The sequence below is a fragment of the Mya arenaria genome, chromosome 12 (genome assembly GCF_026914265.1).
Source record: "Mya arenaria isolate MELC-2E11 chromosome 12, ASM2691426v1".
In the NCBI taxonomy this organism is placed as follows: Eukaryota; Metazoa; Mollusca; class Bivalvia; order Myida; family Myidae; genus Mya; species Mya arenaria.
In genome coordinates this window covers 60,883,231-60,896,190 of record NC_069133.1, presented here as the reverse complement: position 1 = coordinate 60,896,190, position 12,960 = coordinate 60,883,231, and the positions used below count along the sequence as shown (strand labels likewise).

The window sequence follows — 12,960 nt, the reverse complement described above, 5'->3', positions numbered from 1 at the left end:
TAAGGTGACCATATATATATTAATCTAGGCATTATGGGGACCGCTGGATTAAGGCGACAAAAATTGGTCTCCTTAATATTTTCAGTCCAGATTTGATGTATCAAATGTCAATAAAAATGTCCATTGACAGTAAGTTGATAAGCTTGAATGTTTATTTACGAGATCATTTCATTGTTTTAAATCTTATTATCTTTTAATATCAAAAAAAATATTCTTAAACTTTTGTGTGTGTATATTTGTGTATCCATAAAAATAGCTATTAAGGCGACCAGGGAAAAAATCATAATTTTGGTCAAAAATAGCTATATACTCAGCATTTTTTATTTGTTTTACTTTATTTAAAGCCTATTGTATATTATCCCGAAGTTTCATTCCATAAAAAACAGAAATAAGGAAATTCGATATTTCGTGTACCACCAGCATCCAAATTTTCAAGTATACAGAAATTTAACTTTCCGGAATATAACGGAAATTTTCCGGGTATCTCCGTGGTACCATCTCCGTGCAATTATGCAGTATAGATAGATAGATAGATAGATTTATTCGTGCATATATATGTCATTGTAACAAACCAAATATCTCATAAAGTTATATCACAGACTGATTAACAAAGTATTAGTGATGATATCTATACTAAAGCACAACATCATTAGAATGCTTTGGATACATACGTGCGTTAACAAAGATTTAATTCAATGTGACAAATATATAACACAGGATAACCCATTAAAGTTATTCAACTTATTTCCAATGGGGTCCTTATGACAAATATAATTATTTGCCAAGATCTCAGTTGTAAGCTGTTTAAATTAGGTTTACTTATACAAAAATAACATGCATGTACTCTTGACCAGTTAAAGAATGATTAAATGTTTGATATCGAACTTTTACAGTTATAATGCAACCGACTGTTAAAACCATATGACACTTTAGCAAAATCTTTGGACTGATATGCAAGATTAAATGAATAACAATTAATAAAAAAGGAAATCTTCCATTTCTGCACATTTCATACCAACAATGAGATGTGATTTCACTTCTTTTTTAAAAGTATTCTTATTTTTCAATTCTTTTAACTTTATTGGAAGACTGTTCCAGTCCTGGATTGCTTGATAAAAGAAAGTATTTAATATAAAACTGTCAGCCTGTGGCACTTTAAAATTTCCAGCACTATGTCTACTGTTGTAAGAATGTGTGGATGAGACTAAAGTAAAATGTTCATGTAAGTATGATGGGCATTTGCTATTAAAGATTTTATGTACATGGTTTAGTCGTAGTTGCTTTATCCTATTTTCTATATTAAGCCATCCAATATCACTGAAAGCCGAGACTTTCAGGGAAGTTCTACAATCATAGCCATAAATTAATCTGACAACTTTGTTCTGAGTGACCTGTAATCTGTTCTTGAATTGTTTACATATACCACTGTACCAAGATGTCGATGCATAGTCAAAATGGCATTGTATTAAGGAGTTACATAACAATCTTCTTAGATTCATATCTAAAAAACGATTTTGTCTATATAAAATTTTTAGCCTAGAATTAACTTTACTGACAATATTGTTAACAATAGATGCAGCACTGAGATCATTGTCCAGTATATTTCCAAGATATTTAACAGATTGTTTAGGATTTATGATATGGCCATTGCAGTTTACATTAAAGCTATCAACTTTTGTTAGTTTTCTTTTAGACCCAAATAAAATACATGGCGTTCATCTCTTACGGAAAGAGAATGGTAACTTGGTAAGTGTTTAAAATACATATTCAACGTTTTTTTCGTTTATTTTTATGACTTTTGTACAGTAGTATAAATCGTCTACCCTTTGGATGGAAAGCAAATGATCTATCAGGATTTTGTTCATCCGAAACTAAATCACTAGTATCAACATCCGGTGTAATTTTTGCTTGTATTTTGGAGAAACTCGATTGATTTCTAGCAAACTTGGTTTACCACTACATCGTCGCTTATTATTATTTGGTATGTTTCAATCTAAAAAGGGATTTGCTCCCTTAACATCTCAGATTTTAATAAATAAAAGACGAAATGATACAAATGCCTTACATTTTGTTTGTCAATGTCATGTCATTAGTCATTCTCATCACCTTTGAATAGCAGAACAGAACGAACACTATCACCAATTCGTATTGTGGCTTTTTGCATGTGTCTTAAATTCTCATATTTGATAATAAATGCAACAATAAAATATTTCCCTTATTCTGCCACAGTTATGCACCAGTCAATTGTAACCATGGCCCCCAGGCAGGTCTTGTTTATACCGGGGATAGCAGGGGAAATAGGCCATGTTTTTACGTTCCAGGTGGACCGGCAGTGCTGAGTGAATGCGGTGTTATTTTTTTTGCGCTGAAAATGGGGAATGGGCCTAACCTAGGATGTCCCCAGGGGCATTTGACTGGGATCTGGTCATTTCGTAACCTTACCATTTCGTAACTGCTGAATCTTGGTTATTTCGTAACCATTTTGTTAGTCAATTCGTAACCGTCAAGAAATCAATTGCTCATATGGTAACCACCATTTAACAAGGTGATAAATAGTACACATAGCACCTCGTTAAGTGTATTGTTCGAACCTGGATGTATATGGCACAGCAACCAAGACACCAATTGGGAGACATTACTTAAATTCTCACTAGTAACAAGCCAATAATTTATGTTACTCAATAGTTATTAGATATATATATATATCATGCTAAATTAGAAATGATTTGTTATACTACCAAAATATGTTAATTATTTTCTTACATTTTGCTTACTTATAAACAATAATTTAAGACTGATCGCGATGTATTTTTGAGTAAAATTACGTTTACATAAATGATCATTCTTGACCTATTTCATTGACTATATTTGTTTGAATTGTTTAAAACGAACAAAATTGTGTTCTGTTCTTTTCTCAATTGATCCATATTCAGCATACTTTATATCCGAAACCAACAAAAAACAGCCTAAAATTGTTAGTTATGGTACAGTGGAAACTCACTAAACTGGATCTCCACAAAACCGGAATGCTCGGGATACTGGAATTTTATCAGAGTCCCGGTTTCCCCTTCTATTATCAATGTAAAAAAATCCCTACAAAACCGGAACCCCGGAATTCCGGATACTGTACAAAAAATCGAGAAAATTTGTTAGTTGTCAACGTAATTTTACCTTACAAAACCGGACGTTTTGTTCAAACATGTCAAAATAATTATGTGTATTAGGAATTCGCGAATCACGTGTCACTTTGCTTTGACAGCCGGTACGTCTTTAAATATTACACCTGTGATGTTATGTTAACATGATAATCGATAATGATGATTGCGCTGTGGATTGACTGTTGCGCGATAATCAAACGATAATCAAACTTGTAAAAAGAAAATTGATTAAAACATTTATTTGTTTGTTGCAGAAAATAAAGAACTAGAAACGTTTTTTTAGTGATCATTTTGAAGGGTTGTTTTATCTAAAGACTTCTATGATTGAATCAAATTAGAGCGGTGCTTTAATTAAACTATCAAACATACTAAACAAGCATTAAATTACGAGAGATTCATCTCTTCCAAAGGATGTCGTACCTTTCCAGGTGGGTGTGCATTGATTGATTGATTGTGAGTTTGTGTAAATGAATAACTGTGAAACCATAACCAAATGTTGGGTTGTAAAGGTGTGGATGTGCATGCTTCACATATTCTCCGTCCTTTTGGCATACTGGACCGTCATCAGACACTCTGCCATGAATGTTAGAGAGTTTAAAGCTATTTCTTATTTTCCTGTGTAACTATATTGATGTTAGATTAAATTTACGCCGCCGTGTTACTGAGTAACAATTTGAAATTGGGCCAAAATCATCAAGCTAGAGCTTTGCATAATCTTTTTCAAACTTCTGTGAGATTTCTGCCCTTGACAATATTTGCTCGCAGCCCCCCTTAAAGTTGCACTTCATTCAATATTTGAAAGCTTACGGAAACACTTTTTTGTTAATTTGAGATCTTAATGTGGCTACTTCTAAGTAAATAGATGCTCAAAGTAAATAGATGCTCTGGGTGTTCACTGGGTGACAAAGGCTACCCAGTATTAGTTGTTTCTTTTTTCTGAAAAGATGTTTCTAGTGAATTGCCCAGTTGCAGTGGTTTTGACGCCACAGAACCAGCATAGCTCCATGACAGATATATATGTTTTCGTCATTGATGTCAGTACTGCTGTATTGGAGGCCTCACAATTTCTGTGTGGAAATGTCATCTGATACACTCATAACGGCGTATTTCTAGCATAGCTTTCACAAGTGCATGGCCATTCTCTGTCATTTTCAGATACACTGTGTTTTGTGTGGATAAGAAATGCAGAGTGGTACCACCAATCACCTAAGCCACCATTCCCCTAACAGACAATAGGCTCATGGGGACAGTTCCTGCAATTTACAGAAAAGCTCTCAATTGTAGCCCTACGAACTTCAGGTAAGCAATAAATCTGGACTTCAAGATATCTCTGTTCTCAATGTAAGTTTATACTTCATTTGAACAAAACATAGGGCCGAATTCAGAACAATCACTCTCACTCACACTCAATGAGTTAATCCTCTGTAATCACATAACGGTCGAAATATTTTCGAGTGAAAGGTATATCCGAATTCACAGGTGTGAGTGAGACTCAAGTGTTTTGCGTGAGTGGGACATTTGTGAGTGCTCGGCTAGGCCACTTGAACCGCCCTCGAGGATTGGTTGTGAATAGGAATTGAATGAGTGTATGTGAAAAAAGTACATGGCAAGTAGAAAAGATGAAATATATCAAATATTTGGAACAAATAAGGGACATGCTCGTTCCCAGACAATATTTAAGAGACCGGGATAATCCATTGAAGTACATGTTCATTCAATAACGTGGCCATCTATAAACAAAACAAATTCAAAAGGATGCGCCTATCATATATTTGTTTTGTTTCGCAATGATCTTGAACCCCCAGCAATGTTGATGTTTGCAATTCATCAATGGCTGCAAAGACAGGCAGCTAAAGGTACGTGAAGTTAGCATCCTAGCGGCATGAAGTTAGCGGCGTGAGGTTGGCGGACTAGCGGCCTAAATTTGTTAACTATTTCAAGGTTCAATGGTTTAAATGGAAAATAAGATAAATCAATGTTTTTAGTCGTACATTAGCGGCCTTAAATTGTTTTCTACTTCAGAGCATTTTTATATGAGTTTTCTTCTAAAACAATGCTAAAATAATTGTTTTCCTATGCAAAATACATCACGCTTGAGCGGTCTTGGGGCGTGAACTTGGCGGCCTGGTGGTCTAGCCCCTAAAAATCCCCAAGACTCAATCCAGCAGCCCATGAAAAGGGGGAAATGCTGATATTCGCTAAAGGATGTCGATTTATGAAAAGGACATTTAATTTATCATTGTTTTAGAAAAGAACGCATATAAAATGCTTTGGAATAGGAAACAATTTTAGGCCGCTAGTCACATGAGGCGGCTAGGCTGCCAGGCCGCTAACTTGACGCCGCTAGGCCATTTCATAGCGTGGTAAGGGAATTGATATGTATTTTCCAGCCTACTTTCAGCTGGATTATTATTACTATTATTATTATTATTATTATTATTATTATCATTTTCATCATCAGCAGCAGCAGCACCACCACCAGCAGCAGCACCACCAACACCACCATATCATCATCAACATCATCATTATTATTATTATTATTATTATTATTATTGTCATCTTCATCCATTTTCCCCTACATTTCTTGAGTTGTTTTTCACTCCGAGGTGTTATTTCCCCATAAGAAGTAGATTCATTCGCTAATTCTATCCATCTGCTATTTTTTCAACTTCCATTTTTTCAACTTCCATATATTATTTTCAAACGCCCAAGACCTCTTTATGTAGAATACATAAGCAAGATTATATATGAATACATATTTGAATTACGTGATACAATGGAAAACGGCTATATATTTAAAACAGCAACAACAACGACAACAAAAAACATGCATTTAAACGTATTTTGCAACAGTTATTTACAACACAAAACGTTTATTTTTATTAACCAATTGTTTTAAAATGTAAATTTCAGTTTCAGAATAACACTTATTATCATTTGTTTGTTACCATAACTAACAATAAGGTACTCAAATCTCAAATAAACATATGTTTACAATGTATAATGTAAACATCACCATAGTCAAACAGATAATCCGATATGATCATGTTAACATACGTGTATAATTATATACTGTATTGCTCGCTTGATGAAGTGGAGTGTTAGCGAGGCGTGTGAATACAAACAGATCACTTGAGTGTCACTCCCCATATTCCACTCAAGTGATCATTTGAGTGTCCCTTACGGGAATGTGGTTGGAGTGTGAGTGAGAGTGGATGTTCTGAATTCGGCCCTTACAATTTCAGCATCAAAATCCAGGTTTAGATCCCAGACCAAACTTTGTCTCCTTCATTAAACTTAATTTCAGATGTTCTATAAGCCACATACATGTTCACTACTTATGACGGATAAGAACTTTTGCAAATTGATTATAAATGCGTTTTCCCAGATTTACACCCTCCTCTTGCAGATACTGCTGATGGTGAAGCTTGGGTGCACCGGGCCGGTTTTCCAGCCTTGTGGAATCAACATCTCCAGCTGAACTGGGGCCGGGAATTATATAAGACTCCTTAGCAGCATGGTGAGCTTTTGCTTAGTTATTTCCAGGCTCATATACCCGGCCAGACTTCTGCGTTTAAGCTTTCCTTTCGTCATTTTTTTAAATAACGTATCTCAAGTCTTTCAATGAAATCACAACTGTGACACCTTTGGAGACTAGATTTAAATTAAAGAACCATTATGTGTAGAAAGCCTTTTGGGTGATTTAAAATCAAATTAGTAAACAGGATTCTCATGGTTCATGGTTTATAATTGGCCTTGTGGACCTTTCATTCTTTACTTTGGTAACAGCCGCTTAAGTATGTAAGAACGGGGTGGGGGGGGGGGGGGTACAGATGTGATAGTAAACAGTGTTTAATAAGGTATATTTGTTTTTATTTTATCACCATTTTGAAGGTACTGATTTTGTTAAATCAGGGATAAGTAACAAGTTTAACACAAACACTGTAACATGTTCTTTATTTCAAATAAATCTATAAATTATCTCTGGAGAATTTAGTCTGATCTCCATTTCTCAGAAAATGTAGCTGTCTAAGTGCCTATTCCATCAATGAGTGTCACTGTCTTTAAATTGCTGTTGCGGTACAGTTTAAATAGCAAAAGTTTTATGGCCCTGCTTGTTTGCAACTCCTCATTCATTTTTGTACAGCGAGAAAAGTAAGGGAATTCTAGAGAGTTACTAGAATTATGGATTGTTTTTCTTGAGTTACACAGTACATAAGGAGGAATAAGTGTGTACACAACTCCTCATTTTATTCCTGTTTATTATTTACATATGTAACATAGATGTGTACAAGACTTAGAAACATGACATAAAAGAGCTCACTTTGATAAATTTTCTCAAAAAAAGATATCTTTACTGTTAAAATAAGAACTTTTACTGCATAGTAAGTAATGTCTTCTGCTCATCTTCATGACATCATTACATGGAATGGAAACTTCCCAAGATACATTTCCACATGGCGCAGCTCATTTATATATATTGCTAATGGATTGTTTAGAAAGGGACAGTTTTAATTGGACAAAATGTTTTAATCGCCATTTTACAGAGTGCCAGCCAGTCATTGCTGTTCTTTGCATTGCTGAGGAGGACAGTCATGCCAACATAACAGTTTGTTCAATAACAGGTAAAAAACTGGTCTCACTTTACATTTTCAACCACTGCCAGATAATATAATCTTATATAATGATAACTCCTTCTTCACAACTGGTGTTAAATATATAATGATTAAACAAACAATAAAATGGAAATTATGCTCTTTAAACTCAGAACCATTATTGACTGTCAGATGCTACTGGTAAATGAACAGGTCTTGATGTCCTTTTCTTGAGATAATAACTATTTGCATATTAGCCCGGTACTACTATTGTACATTCAATAGAAAATCGTCTTGTTTGTATCGTTAAATGGCTTTATAATGTTCCCCACTTCCTGATTCTTGAAAATTACGTGAACAAATGACAATCCTACTACCATTTAAAGTTTGATTAAATTTCGGACAAATGTGTTTGTTTTAATTTGCCTTCTGCTTAAAGTAAGGGTATATATACTGGGCAAGAAGTGCTGAATTTCATTGTGAATGACAGTGATTATCCGTAGTTTGAATTTGGTTCGGACATGTTTGACGGGAATTCAAAGACATTTTTTTGTCATCATTTTCGCATACATTGGTTCATTCCAAGATAAAAAATATAACCTTTTTCAAAATGTTCAATCTGTGAGAGTGCAGCTTTAATAGACCTGTAAAGACTTGTCGATGTGAAACTAAACTCTCAATCAAACTTTGGTAAAATATCAAATGCGGGGCTCCGTGTGCGGCATAGACTGTGTTAATTTTTATTTAATATGATGAAGAGCTAGTTAAATTATCTTTGTTAAAAGTCTTCATTTGAAGCAAAATATGTTTCAATACCCTGTATGAATTTTCTTCACTGGATATTGATTCATAAAAAACATTGCTCCAGGGTGCGGAGCTATTTTTTTGCTATATGTCGAAATGGAAAAATCTTCTCCTCAGAAGTCAACTTTGTTCCCCAATGTGCAAGGCACAATCGGTGAAAATAATTTCAATAAAAGTCACTGATTATTATTATTGTTATTATTATTAATAAACTTTTACTATTTCAGGAGACAAACAGAAACATAGAGGTGCTATACATTCTGATGGAAAAACAAAAGCATCTCCCATCATTTTGGCGTGGCTCAGATCAAGAGGAGAATTTTAAGAAAGGTAATAACTGAGCAACTAAGAACATGCAAGTTGCACTGGTTAGAGTGTAAGACCCATCTCCCTTCATAAGAATTGATAATCATCACTGTATTAAATCAAGAAATTGAAACGTAAGTGTCTTGTCTTTTGCAGTGTTTTTGAAATATAATATAATATAATTTTTTAAAAACTAAATTATTATTTAATATGATTGTGAATGTGTGATGTTTTCTTCTGATCATTCACTCTCAAAAACCAGATACTAAAAACATATTTGTAGATTTTTTTGTTTTACTTGTAAATATAGTTTTAAGGTTGTATTTTAGGCAAAGCCTTTTATTCTGCTCAATACAAACTTAAATATTGTAAGAGTTATGGCCCTTTGTAATTTTTAAACAAATACATTTTTTTATGTTTTTGTAAGCCCATTATTAAGGGACTTTTAATATTTTCACCAGCTGCATTATAAAGTCAGACCAAAAGTATTCAGAAAGTGTCCAAACAATAACTAAGTTAGAATCCTTTCTCAATTCAAGTGAGCGATATAGGGCCATCTCTGTGTTTGTCTGACTAACAAACAATAATCAATCTTTGAGTTAAATTGACAAATATTGTTGTAGAATGTTTTGTGAAGACATACAATTGGATTACTTTTGTGTCAATAGGATTTAGGTTTCTGCACATAAAAATTATTTAGAATTGCATTTGGGTCAGGCGGTTCACGTTCGATATTACTTGCAGTATAAGTGGAAGCAGTGACTTAAAATTAATTACCAAACAGTTTCTGCTCAATTGCTATGAGTTAACATAGGCGTTATGAAACTTGGAATACTAGTTCTTGGTGGCATAAATGAAAGACCTTGTTTTGTCACATTGTCTTGTAATCAAGCACTAACTTCCTCTAAATTCTCTTCAGGTGATGGTTGGGCACACACAAGAAGACATAGATCACAGGTGTCTAGCCATATGAGTAGATAGGAGTGTCACACTCTGCCATACTTACTTCATCAGACGAGCAGAAAGCTTCTCAAGATCCCGCACTGCACACTAAGACATAGTCTTTGACTACAACAAGGTGATGAAAGTACAGAGAGATCCAATTGAAATCAATTCTGTGCTACTGTCATTTCTTCATTCTGGAAGTCGATGGACATGATTTATCATGGCATCAAGTGTGCAGTTTGCCGACTACCAGCAATCTTGTTCACCAGCTGTGCAACTTGAGCTGGTAGCTTTATTGCTTGAAGCCACAGCATAAGAGTGGGAAGGTGCAGGTTCATCAAAAAGTCTCAAAAGTTGAAACTAGGAAAAGAAGTTTATCAAGAGTGTGAATCTATTTTGAAAACAATCGTTACAATGATTTGGTTTCCTTTGAAACTTGATACATACTATGAATTGAGATGCTTAAATAAAAAACCGCTATTCAATTATCAGGAAACTGCCTTTTTCATACTAAAGGGTAAATGATGTCGCCATTTCCTGTATGTATTTAAATAAGATATGTCTCCACAATTAATATTTTTAGGGAATTTTTCTCAACCTAATGAATGAGATTAAATTGTACAGTGTTATATGAGCTTAATATGTGTTTTCTCATTCTTTAAAATTGGTGAAAAATTGTCAGAAGATAATTAGACCAGTATCCATTACTGCAATCATACAATCAAATATACAGGGACAAGCCCACTGGGCATATAATATAATTAAACCCTGTTTAGGGGCATGAGGCAAACAGAGTTACTTTCAAACGTTAAAGCTGCACTCTCACACTTTGGATGTTTTGACAACCTTTTTCATTTTATGTCTTGGATTGGAACCATCCAATTTTTGTGAAAAATTAAATCCCAGATTTTTCTATTTAAGTTAAAACATTGATGTTTTAATGCACTTTTCTTAAACCGTTAGTAACATTAATTTTCGAACTGAAATATGAAATCTGCGATCTGATCTTTTGTCAGCAATCTTTTATCATTGGTTTGCAGATAATTACGCCAAAACTTGCTCATTCCAAGACAAAAAAAGTTGTGGAAACGGTATATCTGTGAGAGTGCAGCTCTAAATGTTTAATTGCTTGATTACTACTGTATTAGAAATTACAGGGATTGGGGCATATTTTTAGTGTTTTTATTGCTTGGTTTTGATTCATACAGTCATACTTTATTCTTCAGGGCACAACTTACAAATAGACAAAACTGGAAAATGGTCATATCAAAAGGTCAAAGATAATGCAAGTTGAACAATCATATTGTTCATGGCTTGTATTTTTGGTATATTTTGTTGCATATGCTATAGAAAAGTTGAAAGTTAAAAATAAATTCATAGTTGAAATGATGGCTTTGAATGGTATTGTCAGATGAGAAACGGCACTATTAAGCAATAGGTATAATGGTACTTTATTTATTTTAATCAATTTTAGATATTATGAAAATTATTATCTCATTTAGTACATGAGACCTTTTAAACAGTTATTGACAATATAACAATGTGTATATGAAGCTTTAGATCAACACTTAAAGCTGCACTCTTACAGATTGTCAGTTTAGACACAAACTTGTCTCAAAATCGGCTGATTTGGTTATCATTCCTTTAATTCAGTCATATTAGATAATTCACGATAGAACCAATCAAAAATGTTTGGTAAAACTGCCGAAAAGTTCATTTACATTAAATTGTTTGTAATGCTTTTAGTCATTGTTCGTAATGCTTTTAGTCATAAAACATCATTTTTTTTAACATAAATATGATGAACTGCAATATGATCTTTTTTCAGCAGTCTTATATCACTTCAAATTGGGTCTAGACATTTCTGCAAAAAATACTCCATTTATAGACAAACAATAAAAGAGTACCAGTAGTCAAAACGATCAATCGGTGAGATTGCAGCTTTAAATACACCTTTTAAGACCGCTGTAAAATTCCAATGGTTTGCCTAAATCTTTAAAGCTAGCATACTGTTTAATTGACAACCATACTTATTGTTTAAAAGTGTCATGATATCTTTGTACAATGTTTTTATATAATTCATTAAAGAAGTCAAAACAAATTTGTTTATCTTGTAATTTGTTATCTATTATTTAAATGACTCAGACAAAAATGGGAACGTCAGTGCTAGTTCTTTTACTATTAACATCCCATGAAGTTTCTATTGGTGTAGCAGCAAGGAGGTGTTACATTAAGGATGCATCATTTAAACCAAATTATACATTCATATGCACATCATACAGGCGTGTAGCCGCCTATCGTGAATACGCGGCTGAATCCACATGATTCTGACAAAAAAATCAACCAAAGTTGCAGTATGCGAACTTGACTATATGAATCTAAAATAGGTTATTTTCCAGTACTAAATAATGCACAGCGGAACGCCCAGAATGCACTAGATTGCACCATGGTTTTCAAAATTTTCTGAGGGGGCACGCCCCTGAACCCCCCAGCACATTTATGAATTCACATGAATAGAGGGGTAGCTACGCCCCTGACATAATTGAAACCACAGTGTGGCTAAACAACACTATATGTTTATCATACGCAGTGATCTCCCATGGAAATGCAATCGTCAAAGAATCTGAAGGGGCTGTTTATATGGACTAGATTTGAAATGCACCAAGTGTTTAAAAAGTTGGTTTCAGTCACGAAGAGAATCAACCATACCCCACACTTGTTGGAGTAAGATGAAATGTCCACTTTCCGCGAGAAAGAAAGTACATTGAAAATGTTCATTTGATTCAATTGACTTTATCTTTTTATAAATATGTTGCAATACATAAAATACGTTATTTGTTATAATTGTTTACCCATGTTGAATTTTATTTGGCAAATTTATAAGAGATTTAAATATTAAGAAACTCAGCCGCTAAAGAGGATATGATTATGACATACTTTTTTTAAATCTTTCGAACATGAGTTTTTGAGTGAATATAAGCGAATGTTTCGAAAATGCATCTTTTACTTGGATTTTATAGATTGTTATTACGAAATAAAGTATGGCGAATCAAACGAAGTGTTAAAGCCAAGCTATTGATGGCTGAAACCCTTCAATAAATGTTGATATGTGCTAAAATATAGTCTTTGAAGTCCAAAATTTTGAAATGCGT

At 33.8% G+C, this 12,960-nt stretch overlaps 1 long non-coding RNA gene across 2 annotated transcripts; it reads left to right on the top strand.

The window, feature by feature from the left end:
* The first annotated feature begins 1,900 nt into the window (after positions 1–1,900).
* On the top strand, positions 1,901–12,063 carry LOC128211092 (uncharacterized). 2 transcript variants are annotated; one of them, XR_008257204.1, is made up of 6 exons: positions 1,901–1,981; positions 4,314–4,457; positions 6,568–6,678; positions 7,706–7,783; positions 8,785–8,887; positions 9,783–12,063. It is a non-coding gene; the product is annotated as an uncharacterized LOC128211092 (long non-coding RNA). The 2 variants fall into 2 exon arrangements; XR_008257205.1 differs by lacking the exon at positions 1,901–1,981 and adding an exon at positions 3,551–3,586.
* Positions 12,064–12,960: the final 897 nt, after the last annotated feature.